The sequence below is a fragment of the Notolabrus celidotus genome, chromosome 20 (genome assembly GCF_009762535.1).
Source record: "Notolabrus celidotus isolate fNotCel1 chromosome 20, fNotCel1.pri, whole genome shotgun sequence".
NCBI lineage: Eukaryota > Metazoa > Chordata > Actinopteri > Labriformes > Labridae > Notolabrus > Notolabrus celidotus.
The window spans coordinates 20,123,343-20,149,821 of NC_048291.1; the positions used below are offsets into that span (position 1 = coordinate 20,123,343).

Genomic DNA, 26,479 nt, shown 5'->3' on the forward strand with positions numbered 1-26,479 from the left:
CAGCCAATTAAGGAACTTTTTATAGCTTTAGATGGAAATTTTACTTGTGTTACATCAACATTTTATCAACTTTTAAATGGGATATAACTTAAACAGCAAAGGAGGCAACAATAGCTTTATAATTTGGTGGTAAGCTTTAAGTTTTTGCTTTCGGTGGCTGAAATATGACTACAATAATCTCTGATCTGACCCACAGCTTGAGATCTGATGCGTCTTTTGTCTGTCGGTGCAGAAGGAGACCATGACCAAAGAGACATTCAGCGCTCTATTGTCAAACCCAGTAGCGTGTCCCGTGTAATCACCAGTTTCCTAATCTTCTGTGACATGCGTTGTGTGTGTGTACATAACACATGTGATATGTTTGACAAATATGGTTCCTTCATCCGCCCCAGGCCATAGTAACCTATATTTATATTTAATCTACTTGTTCTTTTTGCATGAAAGGGACACCTTTTAAATATCCAGACTGTCAAGTTCTTGTTCAAACAGACGACCCATATGTCCTCGAGGATGAGTACATAATGTAGACATGATATGTCCAGGTTTGTGGTTGAATATAAACATAGTTTTACGTCTGTTATATATTTATTTCATTGTCATATTTTAGAGATTCTAGTTTTTTTCCTGGATCTGCCAAATCAGAGCTTTTTTTGGGGCATTATCCAGAAGGCTTCTGTGGTTGTGGCCACACTGAACCCTCACAGACTTCAATGGTGTCAAGGGTGCGGTGCACGAGTGTGTGAGTCCGTAAGGGCTTGAGATGGTGTAATAATGAGGAATGGAATACACTGTTATGAAATTACGTTTTTCCCCGTTGAATAATAATAATAAATGCTGCCAATCTCTAAATTTGTTTTTCATACGGTACAATATTCATGTATTTGAGTAAACTTAATTAAGTCAAAAGGACATCAGTGTTAATCCTTTTGAGAACATGAAAAACTTGGATGTGTGTGTGGTCAATTCAACAATTAACCGTTGTCATCTTCATCAGAATTGATGCACAGTTTAAAAAAAGGATGTTTGTAATATTTAAGAAATGCAGACCATTTGTCATGACTAAGCTGTAAGTGCAGCCACCTGCCACTAGTTGGCGCTGTAGAGTTGATGTTTGCTGTTATAATGTTATCATTCTCTACTACCAGGTTATATACAAGCACAGATAATAGATGGAACCAGTTGAGTGGCTAGGTTTGTCAGTGTTTTAGCCAGAAAACTGATGGATGGATGGATGGATGGATGGATGGATGGATGGATGGATGGATGGATGAATGGATGGACGGATGAATGGATGAATGGATGGAAATGGATAGATAAATGGAAATGGAAAGATCGATGGATAGATAAGTGGAAGTAGGTAGATGGATGGATATATGAATGGAGGGGGGTAGTAGAATGGATAGATGGATGAAGGTGGGTAGATGGATTTATGTATGGCAATGATGAATGGATGTGTATAGATGGATGAATGGATGGAAGTGATTGGATTGATGGAAGTTGATGAATAGATGGATGAATGGATGGATGGATCGATGGAAGTGGTTGGATGGATGGACGTTGATAGATGGATGGGTGGATGGAAGTGGTTGGATGGATGGATGGATGGATAGATGGATGGAAGGAAGAAGGAAGTGGTTGGATGGATGGAAGTGGTTGGATGGAAGGAAGTTGATAGATGGATGGATGAATGGAAGTTGATAGATGCATGGTTGGTTGGTTGGATGGATGAATGGAAGTGGTTGGATGGATGGAAGTTTATAGATGGATGGGTGGATGAAAGTGATTGGATGGATGGATGGAAGTTGATAGAAGGTTGGATGGATGGAAGTTGGTAGATGGATGGATTTAGGGTAGTTGATAGATGCATGGTTGGTTGGTTGGATGGATGAATGGAAGTGGTTGGATGGATGGAAGTTTATACACTTGAGGTCAAAATTATTAGCCCCCCAGGAATTCTGCAACATTTTCCTTAAATGCTGCCCAATGTTTGAATCATTGATAAAACTTGATATAAGCAAACATTCACCAGTGTTCTTTAGTAGCTTTGGTACATTTTGGAATGTAAAATAAATTTTTAGGATAACTTTATATCAAATATAGTGAAAATGTGGTGGTCAAAATTATTAGCCCCCCATGTGAATTTTTACTTTTAAAACACACCTGAGCAGTCAGTTTGTTTCCTAAAAACACCTGTAGGTCTGTTGGCTTCCTAACAACACCTGAGCATTCAAACAGCATTGAGATTTACTTAAGGGACTCCAAACAGGGCACTTGAACACGTTATTGAGAGAGACTACTCATACTAACCATGCCAAAGACAATGGAAATCAGTCTTGAGGTCAGAAAGAAGATATTTGAGGCTCATAATAAGGGGGAAGGCTATACTGTAATTTCCAGGCGTTTTACAGTGTCTAGAATAGCTGTATGTTGCATCATTGCAAAGTACAAGGAGACAAACTCTGTTAGAAACAAACCTAGGTGTGGTAGAAAACGCAAGATTTCAAGAACTTTGGAGAGGAAAGTAGTCGAAGATGTCAGCAAGAAGCCCCGGACATCTGCCAAGGTGATTGTTGCTGACCTGACCTCCTCTGGAGTTGATGTTTGAAGGAGCACAGTTGTTAGGGATCTTCATCGTAGTGGGCTTCAAGACCATCGTCCCAGAAGAACCCCTTTACTCAAAGAGCGGCACATCAGAGCCAGATTGAGGTTTGCCCGAGAACATTTGAAAGGTAAAGATGAGTTTTGGAAGTCCATCTTTTGGTCTGATGGAACTTTTTGGGCATATGGATGTTGTTCATGTTTGGCCAAGAAAGGGGGAGTCCTTCAACGCTTAGAACACGGTCATCAGAATTAAACATGGTGGAGGGAGCATCTTACTGTGGGGCTGTTTTGCAGCCTCAGGCACAGGAAATCATGTTCTAGTGCATGGCATCATGAAAAAAGAAAGTTATGTTGACATTTTGAGGGATAATGTGAAGAACTCTGCTCTTAGTCTAGGCTTTTGTCGGCGCTGGGTCTTCCAGCAAGACAATGATCCAAAGCTTACGTCAAAATTGGTCAAACAGTTCTTAAAGGACACCAAAACCAAGGTCCTGGAGTGGCCCGTACAGAGCCCAGATCTCAATCCTGTTGAAAATCTGTGGCGGGTACTCAAAGTGAATGTCCATGCTCAGAAACAATGTATTTTGGACCGGCTGGAACAATTTGGATTGGAAAAATGGGCCAAAATCCCTCTAGAGACATGTGCCAACCTTGTAGAGAACTATTTGAAGAGGTTGTTGTAAGGTGTGGCTCAGAAAGGGTGCACTATTGACTACTTAGGGCCAGGGGGCTAATAATTTTGGACATGCCATTTTTACCTTTTCTTGTTTCAATTCATTGCATCAATAAAATATCCAAGTCAAACATAGTGAACTTTTGTCTTTGTTATTTTGGAAACACATAAACTATAAACACTTGTTCTTAATGGTCATTTTCATGGAGAAATCAAGGGTTTTATCTGATTTCACAATGGGGGCTAATAATTTTGACCTCAAGTGTAGATGGATGAGTGGATGAAAGTGGTTGGATGGATGGAAGTTGATAGAAGGTTGGATGGATGGAAGTTGGTAGATGGATGGATGGATGGAAGTTGATAGATGGATGGATTAAGGGTAGTTGATAGATGGATGGAAATTGTAGGTTTAGTGATGGATGTGTTCTACTTTCCTGGATTGATAGATGGATTAATTGATGGATTGGTGGATAAATAGACAGATGGACAAAGACAGACAGACTGACAATCAGAAAGACAGATGAGTCTTTATTTGCCTTTAGGGAAATGAAGGATTTCAGAAATGTAGTAAAACTAGTCAAAATATGTCTTTGGTAATGACTTGTCTTGTGGTGTTAAAGCAGCACTTCATTCCTGGTCTAAGCCATCATTCAGGTTAGTTAAGGTTAGACTACATTATGGGCTTTGACTGACACTTATGTTGCAGGATCAGTGCCGCAGGGACAACTGTAACCCTGCCAGGAATGTAAGACGACACACTGTGTACAGAGTATAGAATAGCAGAGGTAATAAGTCCCTAGAAGACTCTGTATAGAATTGCTAAGCAGTTCATCAGACTCCAAAAGACAGAGGAAAACGTGCATGTGGTCTGAAGCTGAATTGAAGTTGTCAGAGACTGATGGGGAAAAAATGAAGATGATGATACAGTTTTTCAGTTCAAATTTGCCCCAATGCTGAATATTCAGTATGCATACATCCAACAATGTAGCTACCTAGTGCCCCACAGCTACTGAAAAAAGGAGAACAGCTCTAGTCATAAATGTTGTCTCTAAACCAATCAGAACAACTTAATAATGTAGGGATGACATTTAAATCATAGGTGTCGTGCTGCTGATTGGGACTCAGCTGAAGGTTTTGTCGAGGGATTAGTCTGCGACCGGCGGCTAATCACAGGACTGCACTTAATTACTGACAGTAAGGCTAGCAGCGCTATCACTGCAGTGGCAGAGCACATTTGAATAGGCAATGAGGCTAATCACTGTTTCTTTTTTGTCATCTGCTCACTTTTTAAAAATTGATAATGCCAAATGCAAATGAAGTCTTCATACTGGACAACCATATAATCTTCATTTTTATATTAGATAGTTTTATGGCAATAGATTCCCTGTTTGTAGCCCAGAATACATGCTGTCTGTATCCTGGAGATTCTCGATAATCGATTAATTGTGGTCATCCCTAATTGTAGCACATCGTGTCATATAGTGTCGTGTATCATGCTGTGAGTTTCTGTTAATGTCTTGGTTCTTATGTGTATTTAGATGTAGATCCATGGAGAAGGGGAGGATGAGGGTTAAGAAAACTATACAGTTGCAGGTTTATGTTGTTATATTCTTTTTCACACTGTCATTGTTCGAATGAAATGGCTCTATGAACTGTATTCGACAGAAATTATTAGAATACCTGCCAACATCCTTTGGCAAATATGAATAAGAAGTTGGTGACAAAACACTTATATATATATATATATATATATATATATATAATGAGTTTCAATGTGAGGTTTCAAGCTATTACCAATTAGGGTTGGGTACCTTTCACATTTGAACCGATACGGTACCGATACCCGGTACCTGGGAATCGGTACCGTTACTTAACGGTACCAATTTTCGGTACTTTTGTGTTTATGTGGTAGTAAATGTTAATTTTTTAAAAATGAAATTGTTTAATTGTTTAATTTAACATATTTATTTAATTTACCATGAAATTAACAGAAACAGGATTATATAGGTGATAAGATATATTAGCTGACACATGCTCGTGGCGTCTGCTCTTTCAGGAGTTTATCAATGAACACAGGTGAATGCCTGCGGACGGGAAAAAGTCAGTTCTCCGTCTCTTTATAATAACAGGACACACAACTTACTTGTTGGGCATTCACGCACACAGGAACGGTTATAAACAGGGCAGGTAGTCGGAGCGAGAGAGTCCGTCTCAACCATAGACTGTATAAAATAAACTTAATCCTGCAGTTCTGCCTTGCACTGAGTGTGCGCGCCTGTCAGCTGCAGGCTCCGTTTGGCGTGCTCCTGCGCAGATGCAGAGAGCAGAGAGCAGAGAGCAGAGAGCAGAGAGCAGAGAGCAGAGAGCAGAGAGCAGAGACGTCCACCCCGTCAGTCTTGAACTTTATTACAGGGCGAAAGTATGGAAACTCGCCTCCTCTTACATTGCTGATCTGCTACTACTTTATGAACCACCTCGACCTCTGAGGTCATCAGGTACTGGTCTGCTTTCAGTTCCTAGAGTCAGAACGAAACATGGTGAAGCAGCGTTTAGTCATTATGCACCACATATCTGGAACAAGCTCCCTGAAAGCTGTAGGTCTGCTCCAACTCTCACCTCTTTTAAATCAAAGATTAAGACTTTTTTATTTACCTCTGCCTTCCTATCTTAGATTATTTTAACCCACTTTAAATTAAAATTTTAATGTAATTTTTAATATATTTCTAATTTTCCTTTTCTTTTCTGTTTTATCATATTTGTCATTTTAATTATGTTCTTTTATGCTTGTCTGAATGTCTCCAATGCTTTTAATGTTTCAATGTAAAGCACATTGAGTTGCCCTCGTGTATGAAATGCGCTATACAAATAAAGCTGCCTTGCCTTGCCTTGCCTTGCCTCTTCCACTCCCTCATGGTCAAAGTGATGCATTCAGGTACCGAAACATGGTACCGTTTGATTATACGTGAGTCGGTACTCGGTAGTGCCGACGGAATTCGGTCGGTACCTTTAAAAGTACCAAATTCGGTACCCATCCCTATTACCAATACATTTTTGTCTTTAAGAGAACCTTAAAATATCACAAAACTCCTGCCAGACTCAAATCTCAAAGTCTATAAATATCTATATTTTTCTTCCATATTTCTTTTTATAACTTCTCTAAACCCCTCTTTCTCTCCTCTATCATCGTCTTCTTCAACTCCCAATCGTTTCAGTCCCCTATCCCTTAAGCTGTTCCTCCTTCGTCACTATTTAACCACATCCTGTCTGAATCCAAAAGCTGAGAAGGATTTCTGTGTGCGTAGGTTGAAATATTTAAGTGTGTGCGTGTGTGTGTGTACGCATGTGTGTGTGCAAAGGAGGAGGAGCTGTTCAGCCTCTGAGTGCCTGAAACCCAGAGTGGTCCTTTTTTCTCTTTTTGGCAGATTGCACAGGGTTCACTTTTCATGACTTTAGTATGGTTGCCGTGCAACCATAGGAAGACGTTTCCAGCTAATCCATATATACATAGCTTTCCACACCTCCACTCTCTTTCTCCATGGCTCATCCTCCTCTCCTGCTGCTTTGTATTCTTTTTATTCACATCTCGTTCTCTCTATTCTTTCTATATTTAAATTATCCATCCTCACTTTGCCTCCTCTTCTTCTCCTCACCCATCTTCCTCACTGACATGCTGATGCCCTCCTCCCTGCCCTCTTCTCAATCCTGGCCTTGGCTCAGCTGCTGGCAAAGCTTGCGGCATCCAAGGTCATCCATACTGTGCTCTCAGTCTGTGGGCTGTGTGTGTGTGTGTGTGTTTGTGTGTGTGCATGTTTGATAGGACATTTCTGCACAGTATACAATAACACTCAAGTGTGTGTGTGTGTATTATGTATAAAGCCAGGGTCGTGAATAAAAGCTTCTGTGTGTTGTTTGGACTGAAGTGAAAGTCTTGATTTTATGTATGCACGCTCCTACGAGCCCATGCTTGTGTATCCATGCAGTGTTCTCAGGCTGTACATTCTCTGTGTGTCCTCGTGTGGCCTGCTTGTATAACGCTCCCCTGAGACCCTTTAGGCGGAGATATAGGAGGAGATATAGAGGGCTGTGTGCTGTGCGAGCGCGTGGGACCTGCTGCCTGACTGTCTGTACTGCACATAGGAAATAATGACCCTAGTCTATGATAATAAAGGAGGACACGCATATTACAAAGAGAGAGAATGACTGATTTAAAGCTGCACAGGATAGACAGGATGTTTACAGCTGCATCAGAAGCTGCTGCAACAAACATAAAGTCCTTCCCTGACTACGTTTTTATGCAGTTGAACATAAGCGCATACAAGGTAGACTTCATAATGAATTACAATGAGGGTAATACAATTAAAAGGAACTTAATTAAACCAAGTTTATTTTAAGGTATAACAAAGTAAACAAGAAGCAGATCATGGCAGTGATACTAAGATACATGAATATATGAGCTGAGTACAGCACAGACTGTGATCTCTCTTGAATGAATAATGCTCAATCTTGACAGTTGACCGTTTTCTGATTTTTCTCTTATCTTTGACTAATTGACAAGTCAGAATTTAAATATCTACTTTAAGAGCAAGGACATTTTTCGCTAAGGAACATCCCTAGCTGGGACCCCCTACTTTGTAAAACACTGTACTTGGCCAACTAGCGCCCCAAAGCTAATCATAGAGGTGTTAAAATGCAAATTAAATCAATCAATCAATCAGATTTATTTGTAAAGCACTTTTCATACAATGATACAATGGTACAAGTGCTGTACATACAAGTAATAATGGTAGTAGTAAAATTGAATTAATTAAAATTAACGCCATCAAAAATGACCCCCAATCCCACTTCCCCAATCCCAACCAATAATAATAACAATAATAATAATACTACTAATAATAATCATAATAATCATAATAATAATTGTTTTTATTATTATAAATACTTTAATAAATAAATACATAATAGTAATATATTATAATTATAATTATAAATAAATACAAATATAATGAAAGATAACACAAGATGCTGCTGAAGAAACACTGTCATGATATCTTGATGGCAAAACACTGGAGGTAAAATAAGCTGTTAAAACACTCACCAAAATAAAATAAATTAATAAGGTAATAGAGCACTAAAAGATTAAACCAATTAAAGAAACTAAGATGCCATACTAAAAGTAAACACAGCAAAGTAAAATAGAATAAAACAGTTACATTTTGAGAGGTAGCCTTTAAAAATCATAAGATGATAAGATCTAATCCAAAACTTAACAAATAATGAAAAATACATTTAAAAAAAAATAGTAATAATAACTGAATGATAATTCAAAATAAGACAATATATGTCTTTAAAATTGATGGAAATTTTAACTTGATAAAAAAAGTGATGTGGAATAAGACTCACTAACAATAAATAAATAAATAAATAAATAAATAACAGTAACCAGAACAGTACAGAGAACAAAGAGTGTGGTAGTGATGGGTTTTTAGTTCTGGATGCTGTAACTATCTCTTCGAATAAACAGAAGACATTAATTTAACTCTGGAGGGACTGGTCAGGATCTCCGGTTTTAAGTTTATTAAGTTTTTCACTTTCATTGCAACATTCAAAGCAAGAATTTAAATTTCTAGTGTTTCAGAATTGTAAATAAGTGACAGCTTTTTTAATTCCCCATTCTACCACAGAATCTTCATTTTCCCGGTGTTACTGTAAATCTAAAATTCAAATTCCAGTGCGACTTGTTCCGCAGCTTATCCCACGGCTCCTTGTCATGACTGGACTGATAATCAGACACGCTGCTCTGTTTGCAATCCACACTATCATGCAGATCAGCTTTCTACTGCCATCATGGGGCCTTACTCAGCTTCTTCAAATCAGTTCAATCATACCCTGTAGTCCCTGTTAGCTCAAACTGCATGCAAGTCATAACTTGCATACTAATTCCCTGCTTGTTATTTATACAACTTATATGTGTCATGTAGCACATACTGTATACAGAGGCCTGAATGTTGTCAGGGCTGCATTGAGGGCTTAATCAACCATACAGACCTCCCAGCGGGATGCAAACTTCCAACTGAAAAGCCTTGGTGGGAATTAAATTAAAGTTCATAAATGAGTGAGGGAGGTTTTCCATTAGCCTCAAGCTACTTGGAAAAACAATTATAATTTTGTAGACTAGTTTTTGATATCTTTCTTGTTTGATTTTTTACTTTGACTTTTATTCCTCTTTGTGCGCTATTCATATACAAAAATGTGCGTTAGTTATTTTTAGACACTTCAAAAACGGCAATGTTCCTCACTTCCAAGGCAATTTCCATTAAACTATGAACAATCTGCTGTGCTATACACCAGTGTTTTTCAACCTTTTTTAAGCCAAGGCACATTTCATACATTAAAAAAATCCTGAGTCACACCACCAACCAAAAGTGTTACAAAATGACACATTTAGTCTCTCAATATATGAATCTATTTATCTGAGAGGGGGACTTTGGCTACTTCTTTAACTGTGTCAGGGCGAAGCATCTAATTTACAATAGCTTTTGCAGGTAATATTAATGTCTCTGCCACAGTGTGTGGCTTTTTTGATTTGGCTACGATTTCAGATACTAAGTAGCTAACTTTGAGAGCTCTCGCAGACACCGATGTAGTTTTTCTCATAAAAGTTGCCTTTTCAACCACCCATATTACTCTCTTCATCCAGTTTAGAATTTAGTCCAGGGCCCTGTTTGGAGTTTTCATTTTTCCTTTTTGAATATTTATCCATCGCTGTTGTACGCCTACGTCTTGTCACATACACATCTTGCGCGCATCATTAATTCTATTGTCTTAAATTAACAAGGTCATTAGTGCACTTTATTGCCACCCAGTGGGTGGGGAGCACAGGTCAGTACATGGACGAGGACTGAATTACTCCGCCAGTCACTACACTGCAGGTAGAGACGCACTACATGGCAAATTATGTGCTGTATATGAATAATACTTTTTTGGAATAATCAAGTGAAATTTGATAATGTCCCACGGCACACCTGACGATCTGTCACGGCACACTAGTGTGCCACGGTACAGTGGTTGAAAATCACTGCTATACACAACAGACTAGAGATGTACATGTTGAGTTGACTCCAAATTATGTAATGTTGTCACCCTCATGGGTCAGCACCAGAACTACCAGCTAGTTTGTTCATATTCTTATTATTGTAGGCCTGAAATCCTGGTCTTAGGTTGCGTCTAAGCTGTAATGCATCCACCCGCCACCCCTGAGGCTGTAGCTATGGTTAATGGCTATTGCTATGTTGCTATTATGCTATGCTACCCAAGTGTAAACAAGCACCAATGAGAGATGGCATCTCAAACCGGAGCAATGTGTAGCCAGCACAGTCATGTTGATGTTAACCTGCAAGAAGGACTAAAGGCTGGTCGTGGAAGCTCTGCTAACTTTAGATACACTCAGCAAACATATTTAAATTAATACAATAAATTGACACAAATAAATCAATACTATAAATGAATACAAATGAATATTACAAAACAATAATACAAATGAAGTACGACAATAAATAAATACAAATAAGTTAATACAAAACATTAATACAATGCATTTATACAATACATTGATACAAATAAATTAATACAATAAATCAATCCAAATAAATTAATCCAAATAAATGAATACAACACATTAATACAATTCCATTCATACAATACATTAATACAATAAATTACAACAAATAAATTAATACAATACATTTATAGAAATGAGTGAATACAATAAATTAATAGAAATAAATGTATAAAATACATTAATACAATAAATTCATACAAATACATTTAGACAACAAATAAATAAAATAAATTAATACAAATAAACCATGAAAAAGGACAAAATACAACTGCTATCTAAATATAGGATGTCAACATATGCTATTTTCTTTTAACTTTGTTGTATGCCAACTCATTGCTCTCTGGATTTAACCAATATTTTTTTAGCATTCAAATATCTTCCATATCATTTTATTTTATATACTAATGAGGTATTTGTTGCCTCTCAAATGTAATCTCATTTTGCCGACCATAAATCTGCACCTCCTACATGTCATTTTACTCAAAGATTAGCATTTTCTAATCTTCATTCTGGTCCTTTAAGCTTAGCATTGCACTGGAATATATCTGTCTCTTTCCAGTTTCCAGACTCATAACAGAACCAGAAACTTTTACATTTTACACTAGCATCTTATTACATGGCTTGCATACAATACTGCATTTATTTCAACTCAACTCTTCTTATCTTTTAAGTATCATGTAGTGACTGATTTTTCAGTTGTGCCTCAGCAGTCAGATGATGGTATTTTCTTCAATAAGATATCCGCTGAATGATAACGGGAACTGTTTGAATGTGTAGCGCCGTCTCCCACATTTGACTGCAGCTTTCTTGCCAAGCTCTGTCTGTGTTTGCATATCTCTCAGATAAAGGGATAAAGATTAGCTTGAGTCCGGCTGTCACGCTGGGGAATACACCAGTGAGATTTGAACACCGTCAGAGAAATATACATTACACAACCATATCTGTAACACCACGCCCAGCCCGAGAACAGAGCCAGGATACTATCAGCCGCTGCGGCAGTTTTGTGCCATTTTTACAGGACATAATGTACTGTTAAACAGGTTTCACCAGTTTCAAAAGAACACGTTTAGCTGTCTCATAGTTCCATATGAGCAGTGTTATTGCCTGTAAATACAATGCTCTGTCAACACTGCTTTCTGCTTTGACACACACTGACTAACAAGCATGAGATCCTAATTTAACAGCCCAGCTACTCACTAGATTAAAAAATGCACATATGCAAGAGGAGCTTCCAAGTAAGGACAGACATTTTCAATTATTTTCACTGATTATACTCCTATCTTTTTTTTTTTTTTTTTTAGCCTTTTTGGAGCAAATGTGTTCCTGCCAAACATTTTAATTATTCTAGTGTAAAATGGTGCAGAGGGACTGAGGCAGAAAGACACTCTCACACAACAGACAGAGAAACACTTGCCTGAATGCCCACTATTGAATATGTGTAGGCGGGTTTGGTGGGTGTTTTTAAGGAAAAAAGAAAATACAATCCACGTCCAAAACCGTAGGAGGAAAGAGTAATTCAAATAAAAAAAGAAGACCTAGATCCAAATACTGTGACCTCATCACTACCTGCTGCCAACTGCTAAGACAGAGCCTGAGCCAAGAAAGTGTTCCCGTTGCACACACACACGTGCCTGCACACTGTTCCAGGTCAGTGTGCTAGTAAAAGAAAAGTCAGTACAATGAAAACAAAACGTGATAGCAATGCCTGGAGACAACTTTTCTGTTTTTGGATTGGCTTCCTCGCCTCTGTTGTCAGAGGTCACATTCAAGCAGAAGGATAGGATACGGATACACCTGCAAACCACCTTTAAAATCCCACACACTGAATTCAAACGCATTATCACAAAGAAGGAACGGGAGACAGCGAGGGAATTAAATAAAAAAGTTAGATTCAAGCTCCCTGCTTTCGATTTCCACTAGTCCATCCCTCTATTTCACTCCTCTCTTTCCCACAACCAACTGCTCTATAATTTGGTGATGGATGAAATCCATTTTTTTCCTATTTTCACAGCTAATTTGGTCGGCAACCAGCCATACACTGTTCACACTTATACAGTATCTCTGGTAAACTACTGATAGCAGCCTGTACTGTACATCTGTCACTGTTGCTGATGGGGGAGGGAGGTCTTTTTTTTTTCTCCCCTCCTGCTTATAGAGTGATTCATATAGTACAAAAAAAGGCTCTTGCTTCTAATCCCCACTCCCCTTCCCTCCGTCTTCCTTCATAAGATTAATCTTGATGTCTCTTTCAGTTGGCGTTTCCTGCTGCTGGTTAATTAGCCCCTCTGCTGAGGTCTCATTTGTTTGCCTCTCAAGCTCCTGTGAGGTAGAAGTAAGAGGCAAGAAGTGCAAGGCCTTTTGGAGATAATTTGGGCCTAACTGAAAAGTTAAAGGAGAGTATAGAGGACGCCACTGGTCCTGCAAAGCTTGACCTATTCTTCAGATGTAAACATCTATTGATCTAACACCCTGAGTTAAAGATTTGAAACCGCTGTGGTCATTTTTTATGCGTGTTTGTCACTTTGTGGGTGGCTAGCTCCCTGGGAGTTTGATTGTTGCTTTGTTGCTCTCCAAACTGGAGTCGGAAGGTTCACAGGTTTACTGGAACCATAACTGGATTCATTGTTAGAAGTCGATCAAGTAGCCAAAACTAAAAACAGAGCAACTAGAAAAGACCTCAAATGATCACAAGGTGGAAAAAACAACTATAATGAGAAGCAAAAGTAGCACAGAGATACACAAAATGACTACGAAGACACAAAAACATTCACAAAACAACATTGTAAAATAATCAACTACACAAGGACACGAAACAACTTCAAAAGCTTAATAATAAACAACCCAAAGGACACAAAAACTACAAAAGAAAAAAAACCCTTAGACATAAAAGACAACCTCTGAGAGACACATACTAACTGCAGAGAAACAAAAACAACCACAAAAAGACCTCAAATAATCTCAAAGTTTAGCGAAAAATCTAAAAACAAGATGCAAAATAACTAAAGAAACACAAAACAACTACATATAAAAACTAGAGAGAAAAAGCACTGCTACAGAGACTACAACAAACAACATCAAAGACACATTAAATACTACATAAAAACAAAACCTGCCACAAACAGGGACAGTGTGTTGTTGTAAATTGTTGTCAGTGAGAATGTTTGCAACATTTTGCAAAGCATCTTCAAAGAGACATGAAGTGACTTAAGATTAATTCAAATTCTCATAAGAACCACAAATGCACACTAAAACATCAAATTAAACCAAAAAGACGAACAAAACTGCACATGAATAAACACAAAAAGATGCTAAATAACTACACAGACAAAATCCAAACACGAAAGACTACAAAGGTACAAAAGGACTTCAAAGAGACGCAAAGTACAAACAAACAACACTCAAGATTTGTTGACAAAAATGTCAACCGACAAAATTATTTCAAACGCACAAAAATGTCAACACAGACACAAAACAACTTTGGTGGCACAACAACACCAAAGAGGTCAAAAACAGCTAGGAATACAAAATAAACAGACATATAAAACAACAGAATAGACAAAAATAACAAAAAAAGACAACAACAAAGACATAAAATAGACTTCAAACAAAAAAAACCACAAATAGACTCAAAACCATCACAAAAAAGTTTAAAAAATAAAATAATTGATGGGAAAGATGCTCGAAAGGACAACAGAGACAGAAAAGGACTACAAATGCACATAAAGTGACGACTAAGAAATAAACAACCATGTAGACACAAAAAAGAAATAAATCCATCTGGCCAATCACTCAGCAAAGCCCGGTGTACTCTGGCCTTATGAACTGTGACAAAAGGGAGAGCTCTTTTATCTACTTCTTTTGTGATTCATTCAGTTGTAATTTTCTTTAACCTATTTTGGCTGTTTTTTTCCTCTTACTGATACTGTGTTTTTTTTTTTATTATTTTACTCGTCTACGTCTGTAGAATGTTAAATGTTAAAAGTTCAAAAAATATTCAAAGTAATATTGAAAAAAAAGAAGAAAGAACTCGAAATATAAACAACCACTAGAGACATCACCACAAAGGCACAAACAAAACAACTACTAAGAGACAAAACAAACAGCTGCAAGAGTCACATAAACACTTCTAGTTGGAAAATGTCCAGGTCTGTTTCTATAGATTTCAGAGTTAAGTATTTAGAGCACTTTGGCTTTTGTCGCACATCTAATACACAGAATAAATGGTGTAACTATTGATAATTATTGAACATCAACACACTTTCCACATTTTCCTGGGAGGTATTTGTAACATTTGGGTGCATAACGATTGAAAATGTGAGTGTGTTTAAGTGAGTAGTGGGTGGTTTGTGAGTGAAGGACTGTTAATGTATTGACAAGTGGTGCTACAATTGTTAAGAGCGCGGCGGTGCGGGCAGGGTATTAATATTACTGCAGGTTGTGAGTCTTCTACTGTGTGTTTGTGTGTGTTCTCAGCATGAATCTGTCTTGCATTCGCCTACATGGAAAAAGTCACATAAAGAGGTGCGTGTGTGTGTGTGAAACTGCGACTCGAGCGAGGTTGCACAGATGGAGGAAGATTAACAGAGAATGTGTGTGTGTGTGTGTGTGTGTGTGTGTGTGTGTGTGTGTGTGTGTGTGTGTGTGTGTGTGTGTGTGTGTGTGTGTCTGTGTGTGTGTGTGTGTGTCTGTACATTGTGTGCATTCAAATGTGGGCTGCCAACAATAGATTCTCCATCCAGTAGCTGCTTTGCATACTGAACAAGCACTGTAGCTTTTGTTATTGCAGATCGGTCACCCTGCACTTGTTTCTTATTTGCTTTTATCACCACTCCAGAGCTGTTGTTACATGCATAAACACATGCTTACTTTTTTTCCCCCCCTTTGCATACATCACCTGTTCAAGTGTGGAATGTCTTTGACAACTAGAAAATGTCATAAAAGGAATTTTCCTTCAGTATGCACGTAATTGTGGATACTGTTTAAGTGCCATGGTAGATGTGCTTAACTATGATTAAACATAATTTCATGATCCAGACAGTATGCACTTTGTTAAATCTAAGGTATCTTACTGCCCTCCATATAATCTCAATAGAAAAAACACCTGGAAATGTGTCAGACCAAACAAAACCAACCATCTCAATCCTCAGAATATGCAAAAAAAACTTTAAATGATCTGCTTTCCTTCCATTCAGTCACTCATGCACTCATGAAGGGTTGTTGGGAACTGGAAAGTGTCCTGCAAAACTGATACTACAAATGTTTTCATTTGCATCGACAACATTTTCCATCCCAGTTGCGTATATGTACCATTGATCAGCATGCTTTTTACACATAAACATTCATGAGGTTATTTGCATTGCCCATTTAACCATGCACGGTTCAAAGTTGGTGTGTAAAGGGCAGAGTTAAAGGCTGTTCCCCATGCTCCCCCTTCCGGTCTGCGATTTATAATGTTAGGGGTATAATGCTTGATGAGGAGTCCATTATCAAAAATGTATGGACAACATCAAGGCTAAGATGCGTGGTTGTTTTTCTGCAGAGGCAATAAATTCCTGGTAATGGACAGCATGAAGGGCAGAAGCCTGCATATACCATGGTCACTTGCATTCGAAAAAAAAAACATTATTTATGTTGTTTTGTAGTCAATTTCTCAAGTTTCTCAAGCTGTAAGTGGTTCCATGGTGACACCTGTGGGCATGCTTGTACCTGAAAAAAAATTAGCATCCTATTTGTTTAGTATCCAATCACAACCCTCGATAGAACTTAACCAGGAGATATTTCCAGTCTGTGCTTCTCAAAGCACGTTCTGACCAAGCAGCAACCTCTGAAGCCAGTGTGGAAGTGCAAACAACTGGAGTTTTTTGAGTGTTCACCATAGACTGTATAAAATATGGACGTAGGATACGTGACGTCACCCATCTGTTTCTGAAGAGCTTGAGGCCAATCGTCGGCGGCAGCCATATTGCTGCTGTCGAGCCAGTGTGACGTAAAGAGGCAGAGTTTGAGCCTCCTAGCCAGTGTTCCCGCAGTCAGCTGTGCCTCTCATTGGAAGACTCGTAATCTCAATATCTTCGAAATTGCCACGTTAGAAAAAAATCCCTCACTCGTCTTTTGTACCAGGCTGTAAACATGTTTATTAATGCTGCAAAGATTGTCTTTTTCACAGTACTTCCGGAGCCAGCCTCAAGCGGGTTCTCGATGAACTGCAGTTATTAGCACTTTAGCATTGGACTCATATTTTTAGACCGGCGGTTGCCGCTTGGTGTTCACCCATGTTGGAATGCCCGTTTATTACAGCAGAAATATACATGTTTATACCCTGGTTCAAAGAATGGAACTGGTATGTAGCTAATTTATTCAACCTCCAAGTGGCTGCCTCCAGTTAAAGTTTCCTCTTCACTGTTTAAATACTTCTCTTCACTGTTTTAAGTCTTCTCTTCACTGTTTTAAGTCTTCTCTTCACTGTTAGATGTCTTCTGTTCACTGATACGTCTCCTTTCACTGTTAAAAGTCTTCTCTTCACTCTTAAATGTCTTCTGTTCACTGATACGTCTCCTTTCACTGTTAAAAGTCTTCTCTTCACTGTTGAGTATTCTCTTCACTGTTAGATATCTTCTGTTCACTGTAAAAAGTCTCCTTTTACTGTTCAAAGTCTTTTCTATACTACTAAAAGTCTTATTTCACTGTTAAAAGTCTCCTTTCACTGTTTCAAGTCTTCTCTTCACTGTTTAAAGTCTTCTCTTCAATGTTTGAATTCTGTTATCCACTTTTTAAAGTCTTCTGTTCACTATTAACCGTCTTCTCTTCACCGTTAAGATTGACTCAACTCCAGGTCTTTGCCTGTAGTTAGGTCGACTGAAAGTTAAGTTGAGTTAGTATTTTCAATATGGTGAAGAGAAGAGATTCTGTCCTGGTAGTTATCAATCAGAGTCGTCACATGGCACATTATTGGTGAGGTCCAGTATCATCTCTAATGATACTAATGTTGTCCTCTGCTCATATTCTAACCAATCTTTGTGTTTTATGTCTTGCAGGTGGAGCCCCTGAAGAAACCGACCTGTAAATGTAACGAGAGCAAGCATTACCCTGTTCAGATGGACCCTGGAAAAACACCAGCATTGTTTATCAAAAAGACATAAGATTGAAGAAAAGACTCAAGATTGATACAGCACAGTTTTACCTCCCACCATCCTCTTTTCTCCTTCTGATCAGATCGGAGGAACAAATAAAAAAAAAACACATCTGCTTTCTACCTCCCAGAGAAATAGAAAAGGAAGAAAACAATTTATTATCCAGCATCAGCTCCTTTTATTTCTTCTCTTCGTGCAACACTTCTTCATTTACCTCAGGGAATCTCTCCCACTGCCTACCTCCTCCGCCGAATCAGCCAACCCAGTGACTGGAACATAGAGCAAAGACACACCTGTGACCTCTCACTGCTGTTTCCTCAGCAAACCTATATTGCCTCTGATGCTTTCCTCACCGACCAGCGAAGACCTTGGACCTCGTACCACCTGCCAGCTCAGACCTGCTCACTGCCGAAAATTGTACTGATCCGCACTTGTGGCCTGGACTTTGGGCGGGTTGTCACTGGAAGGAAGAGGATCATATTGCCAGAAAGGAAGCTACACGCTCACAATAGCCTCACACATCAATACAATATACCTGACAAGCAACTAAATACCTCAGCAGACTTTTAGATAGACTCAACAGAAGGGAACTTTTCAGCAACAAAATTCACTCTCTTGGTGCTTCATTCCATCCAACAGGTAACTCCGTCCACCAGCCTGGTGCTTCAATCTACTTAAACAACTTCCATTTGCCTTGGAGGCAGGAGTATAGCAACAGTAGCCAAGGAGGCCTCTAGAGAAGCACAGAGAGAAAGAGAGAGAGAGACAGAGACTCAGGAGTGTTGTACAGCAGGTAACTTCATTCTTCTCAGCGAAGTCACAACAGCCCCACGATCCTAGCGGTAGCATAACTCAGCAATTGCTCCGAGAGGCCTTCAGAGATCACAGAAGAGACTCAAAAGTTCCTGCTGCCTTGAGCTTCCCCTTACTTTACCCCCCAATCAAGCCTCCAGAGAAGAAGAGCGACCCCCAGAGAAGAAGAAATTCCAGGGAGCCTCATCAGCTTTTCGTACTCTGGAGGCAAGCAACAAAAAGACTTCCTATCAGGCTTAAGTCAGAGCATTGTACACCTGTGAAAGTAAGAAGAGTGAACGCTGGGAAGATCCATAAAGAGTGACAGAGAAGGGGGAAGAAGGGAAAGAGGAACCGAGAGTCAAGAGAAGAATGCATATGTAAGTTCAGTTTTCTTCTTGTCTTCTGTTTGTTTAGTTTTGTGTCTTTTTTCACAGTCACACTATATCCAAAGGAAAAGACTTCCAGTTTTCACGGGTTATCTTTTCATCAATTCGTATCACTAACTGACATTTAAATGACATTTCTGCTGTAGAGGATGATCCACAGTTGAGACAGGGAGGAGATTAACACAGATGAAGACTACGCTTTGCAGAAAGGCCATTCACTGAATTTGAACTCTCTTAGAATAACACAGACTTCGGCTAAGATACTTCATACAGAACAGTCTTAGCTAGAGAAACAAGCTTTTTGGAAGCCAGAAGTGACCATATTTGGATGAAAGGATACTATGAATTGCTAAACTAGTTGACAGATCAACTTGTCAATCACAGCAAGCAAAGAGCACACGCTACTTAAATTTTGTAATTATTCTAAATGGGACCATTATTTATAGAAATAAACATCATGCTGTATTGAAGAATTTAAAGCACAGATTTCTGTGTTTCTTTGGTGCAGCCATTGGAATGCAGGTTGAGTGCAGTTCTGCATTGCTTTCACTTTGAAACCAAGAGGTTACTTCCCCATCTTCTTATTTTGGTATGACATTTAAAATTTCAAACTTTGTTACATTGCTTGAAGAATGACATTGAGTGTTGGTCAGTTGGTCTCAACAACTACCAATGGCATTGCCGTTCATTTTGTGAATTCCCAGCCATCTACATGGCCTTTTTTACTCACAACACTGAAAAGTTAACGCTTCTTGATTGTCATTTGAAAATTCCAACAGATTTTTGGTTGCTTGGAACTCCATGCAATTGGTCCTTATGTGACTTTTGAACGTATGCATTCCTGACCCTTCATCTAATTGAGCATATCACCAGTTCAGGCAGGCCATGAAGTCAAGCTCAGACCATAGAACATAACTGCTAATGCCAGCCCCTATCAGCTGATTACATATGCATCCAATTGGCAAATAGGAAAATAGGTTTTCTATTTAAACTGCTTCACTGATGCCTGCTCTGTTCTGTACTCCTTGGGGTCTTTGCTGCTGCTCTCCCCACCTCAGGCTTTGGCGTTCCACATAGACACATGGAAGGGCATGGAGCTCCAAGAACAGAGCCATACCACCAAGTATAATTTAATGCATGCAAATAATTAATTATTTTGATGAGAGTGGTCCTGACTGAAATACTGTTATCCAGTCAAAGTTTATCTTTGGTTTATGATCAATTTAACGACAAAAGGAATAACATTCCAAGCATCAATTTAGCAATTAGTGCTGCTTTGTGTTTCAGAAAATTGGTATATGTTAGCAATAAGCTGAACAAAGCTGATGATCACAATGTAGTTCACATTCATCTGGTTCAAAATCAACATGCAGATATTGTGACTGAGACTGTCTGCATGATGACACTAACATTTAGCTCAAAGCACCTCATTGTCCAATTATAGCCCAACAGAGCTGCTTACACGGCCGTAGACGGGTCTTGTTTTGCTACTCTGGTTGTAAATATGGTAATGTCAATAAAAGGAAATAAAATCCTTTCAGCTACAACATTATCAGGGTGTGATAGACAATATAACTGGTGAATCACATGTTTACAACACCCCCCACAAAAATACCCACTTTAAAAAAAGAAACCAAAAACAAAGTAGCATTCAGTACAAGCAGGGGCCAGACTTATTGAGTTTCAGACCACACTTCAAGCTGTTCATGACTCCACAATCTCAGAGCTGTTGGAAAAAAGGCAATTAAGAGATGAGTGGTGCAGTTGAAGAAAATTGCAGCATAAAAGCCTTCTGGTTCTGATGGATGAGTGGAAGAGTGTATCTCAGACCCTAAGTGGTTTATGTGGAGGGACACTTACCGTGCACATCAGCTGGTAAACACCATCCTCACTGTTAAATCAGAAGGTTGTTATATTCAGAGGCGTTTCTGGGATTTAACGAGGTCCTGGGCTAAGTCTAAACCACCCGGGGCTTAGGTCAGGCTGTGTGCTCCCTTAGAGCTGAGCTAAACATTTTCCACCAATAAATATCTTTCTCAGGGTGCGTTTGATTTGCCAAAAATGTAATCCTCTAAAACAAGTCCAGTTAATCCAAGAAATTTTCCAATGCTATTTCTTTCATTCCAAATACTGACTCTGGTACTTAGATTGTAACTATTGGGCAACGCTGAGTAGCATTCTGATACCAGAGTGGATCAAATATAGAAATATAATAGATTGAAAAACAATGATTTCAAAAATTCAGAAAACTGAATAAGATTACACTCTGCTAGCACTGCATTGTTGTTTGTTTTAATCATCACACGATAGCGAACCTTAAATTCACTCCTATTTGTAGCAAAGCATAAATCCCAGTTGCTAGGGTTGTGGGCATTTAGTCAACATTGAAACGTTGTCACCCTCACTAGATGGCAACAGGATACTAGACAGTTTAACATATGATTCATATTCTTCATATCGTAGGCCCAGAATGCTGGTCATATCTTGGGGCTGTAGCTCCAGCTAATAGCTACTTGCAAGCACAGATAACAGATGGCATCTTGTATCGTGGCGTGGTTTGTCAGTCTTTGGATTTAGAAAGTGGAGATTAAGTTGTTTATAGGATGTTACTAGTTGCAATGTATATCCAGCACAGGCATGTGGACGTTAACCTCCAAGGAAGACCAAAGGCTGGTGGTGCTAGCTCTGCCATCTTAAGCAACATTCAGTTGACCAATTAGACTTTAGACTTAGACTTTAGACTTGATGTCCCCTTGGGGAAATTCTTTTCCACAGCACCTTCTGCGTTTACACAGACATAGACATTCACGGTACATACACTGCAAGCTCAACAAACTATCAACAAAGACATCAATTAGAAATTGTTTGACTGCTTTCTGGGTGTTTCCTTACCTTTAGACTTTGGTAAGTCAGGATTTAAATTTCAGTTTAAGAGACAAGAAAATTTGTGGTAGCATTGAAAAGCATTCTTGTTGATACCATTGACGACTGTATAGAATAGACTTACCTTCATATCGGCCCACTGTGAGATGGAAGGCAAAAAGACTGCGTCCATGGGCGCCGACATATTGCACTTTTGCAACCAAGGCATGATGTCACTCTCTTTCTTCTAATCAAAAACACACTTTAACCTTTTTGAAAAAACATCTGAAAAACAGAGGTGGTTTTATGATCTATACTGCGGCCAGCCAGTAGAGGGAGCTGCAAAACTTTTGGCTTCACACTCAGTGATCACATATGCCGTCCATTCTAGTATACAGTCTGTGGTTGATAACTGCATTGACAGTTGGCTAAAAAATGCTTATCAAATATTTGGTTCCATGCACATTATCAGCATGTTACCATGTTAGTATTAACTTTGCATGGTTACATTTTTATTGGTAAGTGGACTTGTACTTACTCAGCACTTTTACGTAAACAGCTAACTTTATACATTTTGAGCAATTTGGGGTTTGGTGTCTTTCCCGAGGATACTACAGCATATGACAGCACTAGCTGAGATTGAACCACCAACCATTTGACCCACTCTACCACCTCGTCTGTACCTTATCTGTTGTGTTTTCATTTTACATGGGACTGCTCTTATGTGCACATTTCCTGTTTTCCTTTTTCTTAAAGTGTGCGTTCATTTACATCCATCTGCACGAGTTGAACTTCTCATTGAAAGAGAAAACACTTCTTAAGCAAGCTTAATCAAAGGGAAAAAGTTGTGCTGTGCAATTGAACACCCTCCCAACAGGGATGCATGAAACATAAAAATTGCCCTTACAAGCTCTTTCATTCAGACACCAGCAGTGCTTTGAAATCTTCAGCAGACCAGATCTCATTACTGCAGCACAGAATGTGCCTTTTCAGTCGCTCTTTTCTTATCTGCACTGCTCTGAAAATGCAGTAATTTTTCATGGAAACATCATGCCATCTTTCATGTTAATGCACATTTGCTATGGTTATGTCAACATGATGTTCTCGCTGTGTTTTTATTTTATGCAAACAGGAGGTGAAAGTTTTTCTTTTTCAAAATTGCTCATATAGCTTTAGTGTGTTTCAGAGCTTATTGAGCATTTTGACGTTACAGCAATAACATTGACCACTGAAATAATAATGTCCAATTTTAGTACCCTTTCATCATCATGAAGTCTAATGAAAAGACAAAAGATGGACAGAATAGTAAAGGACAGAAACAGACAAAGATGGATGGGGCTCCACCCATAGAATGTCCTCGTGTTACCTCAGACACCCTCTGTCCTCTCCCATTAGCCCCTCAGAGGGAGCCACACATGTATTACCCTCCATCATTGATAGTCTCCTCACATCACAGCGCCATAAAATGTTCCCGCCCACTGCTTCGTGTTGCCAAGGCAACGCCAACCCTTCCCCAGCCACCTGTGGCTCAGACATGTAGTGATGTATAGACCACAGACGCACGTCAGCCAATCAGATGGCCAGCTTGTTTGTGTGCCAGCACGCTCTCGAGAAACTTGTTTGTGTGTGCGTGCATGCGTGCATGTGTGTGTGTGTGTGTGGGTGTGTGTGTGTGTGTTTGTGCGCATGTGTGTGTACCTGGCTCAGTCATGTTTAGGAAGAGTTGACCTACTTAGGCCAGTCAGAAGGCCTCGTTGAAGTGTGTGTAGGTCGTCACGTATAGCACTCAGTGGCTCAGTTGCCCTGCTGCCGCATTAAAGGGCACATGAGGCCGACGGGAGCCTGAGAAGATCTCATTATCTCGTCCTGTGTGTCTGTGTGCACACATACATGAAACTGGAGCATGAATGAGTCATCGCAGGCCTCTCCGAGACTATTGCTGCAATCACGCTGTAGAGTGTGTTTGTGTGAATGTGCGGACATGTAGGTGTGTATTGGCTGTGTGCCGGCTGGGTTCAGGGAGTGCTTTTCCCACCTGCAGAATCACTGATTGAAAGAGTTTTCTGCAGACAAACTTGCCTGCTGGGGACGATGAAAAAGTTCCTTTTTTAAGATTGATAGTTAAAGCAACACCCAGCTTGAACTTTTATGTTTCAATTCACACAGTTTCTGCTTCAGTTTGAGTATCACAATGTACATATGACTAATAATATGTTAGAAGTACATCTAGAATACATGAGGATATGTCTTTAAAACCACAAAAGCAGACACTGGAGATTGACCTCCCTCTACCAAACAACTTATCCTACTACACCATACAATGTTAAAGTTATAGTGGATATAAAATTGGCTCTCCCAGACTTTTCCTAGTCTGTTTTACTTCACTCACTGTCTTTCGAGTATGAAAAACGATACCACTCTCATTCTTGTGCATTACATTTTGAGTCAGAGCCAGGAGGCAATTAGCTTAGCTTAGCATTAACAGTGGAAACAAGGGAAAACTGCCAGCTTGTCTCTGTTTAAAGTTGTTAAAGCCTGGCTCCCAACACTTCCAACTAGTGGTGCAACGGATCATCGTTGATCCGTGATCCGTACGGATGCCTCTCCACGGTTCGGCATGGACGTGGTCCGCGGATCGGTTGATGAAAAAAGTTGCGCGTGTTCACGTGATGACTGCATGTTCAATCCCCACTCACTCGTCAAGCGCAGCGGTAGTCATGGCAAGTGAAGGAGCAGAGGAACTTGAAAAACCTCCTGCATCTCTTAAGTCACATGTATGGGAGCATTTTGGGTTTCCCTGTGAAATACAGTGAATGCTGAATGTGCTTGAGCCACGTTATGAAATTCCGTTGCGCACCCACTAGACCAGAGGCTGTCAATACGCGGGCCGCACCCGGCCGCCTATTTGTGGTCCCCGAACTGTTATTCCTTCACTCTGTGTTTTGGTCGGGTCACCCCGTGTTTACCGGGACTTGTCTCCATGCCAACGATACGCAGACAGGCTGTTACGGGGTCACTTAGAGTCCACTGCTGCGAGTGCAATTTTTAACTTTCACTTTCGTTTTTGGAGCAGTTCACATGTTGGCACTTTGCCAGCTGTAGGACCCTAGAATAAAACGGTGTGTTCACAGTTTGCAGCTCAAAGAAAAGTGGACGGTGAAAATCAGCGATTGAAAGAAGAATGGAGTGAAACTTTTGAAGTTCCTCTGCTCCTTCACTGGCCATGCCATGAAATGCAGTGAATGAGGCAGGACTGGGCCCACAGATAGGGTGCTTTGCACATGCTGTACATTTTGAGTTGAATTTTGTTTTTATTTAATGGGCAAAGTGTTTTACCAAATAAATGTAGGGACAAAGTTATATTTGTCGTCTTCTTTTTTATTTATTTTTTTATTTCTTTGCTGATCCGAAAAATGATCCGATCCGTGACTCAAAACCGTGATCCGATCCGAACCGTGAGTTTTTTGATCCGTTGCACCCCTACTTCCAACTCTCACTTATAAACACATCCCATCTTCCCAAACCACAGAGAGTTGCTAATTTTGGAACAGACACACCCCTGGCTGGATGCCATCGGAACCCTGCATTAGAGTGCTTTGAAAGGAGAAAATTTTGATGGTGAAGAATTATTGTCAGCCAATAAGGGTGGTTTCACATTAGGGACCTGGGCCAGGATCAGACCCCAAACTCTGATTCATTTGATTAGTTTGAACACTAATGAACCAGACTCATGCACAGTGCCTAAGTCCACTTGAAGAGAGCATTGTTTGGCTTTAAAACCTCTTTTCAAAAACCAATGGCGACATGACTTCTGACTGTAACTCACCATGCATCCATTAGAATATTGTCACCACTGTATGCCTCACTTTCAGAATATCCAATAAAACTTTCCCTTTAAATGCAATCTATCCAACTCCAACACCACAGTGAGCCACACACAGTGTTGGTCTTTCAAACACACATACACATCATGCTTGACTACCACTGCAGTATCTTCTACCTTGCACCCAAGTGCAGCTTCTTGTTGTGTGCAGTAGTGCTGATGCATGTGTCATTTTCTTTTCCTCTGGGTTGTACTTTCATAATGAAGCTAGCTTCATTACCTATTTAATTGGAAGTTGCTCACAGGGCAATTAGGAATCTTTTTAATAAGCTCTCTCTTGCCTGTTTCTCCCTCCTGACTTTCACGTCTTGACCAGAACATCCCTGGTAAAACATGCATGATATCACTTTGCTCTTAAATAGGTCAGCTAAAAAAAAAGCCTGTTTTTTTTTTTTTTTTGCACTGACTCAAAATTTAGACATAGGCCAGTTAAAATGCACTGTATCACTTGACCATCGGAGCATTGCAAACAACAGCTGTTTGCTGACATCTGTGTGTTTCTGCCTTCAAACACGAAACTATACATAATGC

General features: G+C 39.5%; 1 protein-coding gene across 7 annotated transcripts in view; it reads left to right on the forward strand.

The window, feature by feature from the left end:
- LOC117832181 (thyroid hormone receptor alpha) overlaps positions 1 to 26,479 on the forward strand; it is a 146,626-nt gene that overhangs the window by 36,486 nt on the left and 83,661 nt on the right. For all 7 annotated transcript variants that reach the window (XM_034711190.1, XM_034711192.1, XM_034711189.1 and 4 more), the window contains one exon: positions 17,927 to 19,194. The gene's annotated coding sequence lies outside the window, so the exon portion shown is untranslated. The remainder of the gene's footprint in view (positions 1 to 17,926; positions 19,195 to 26,479) is intronic.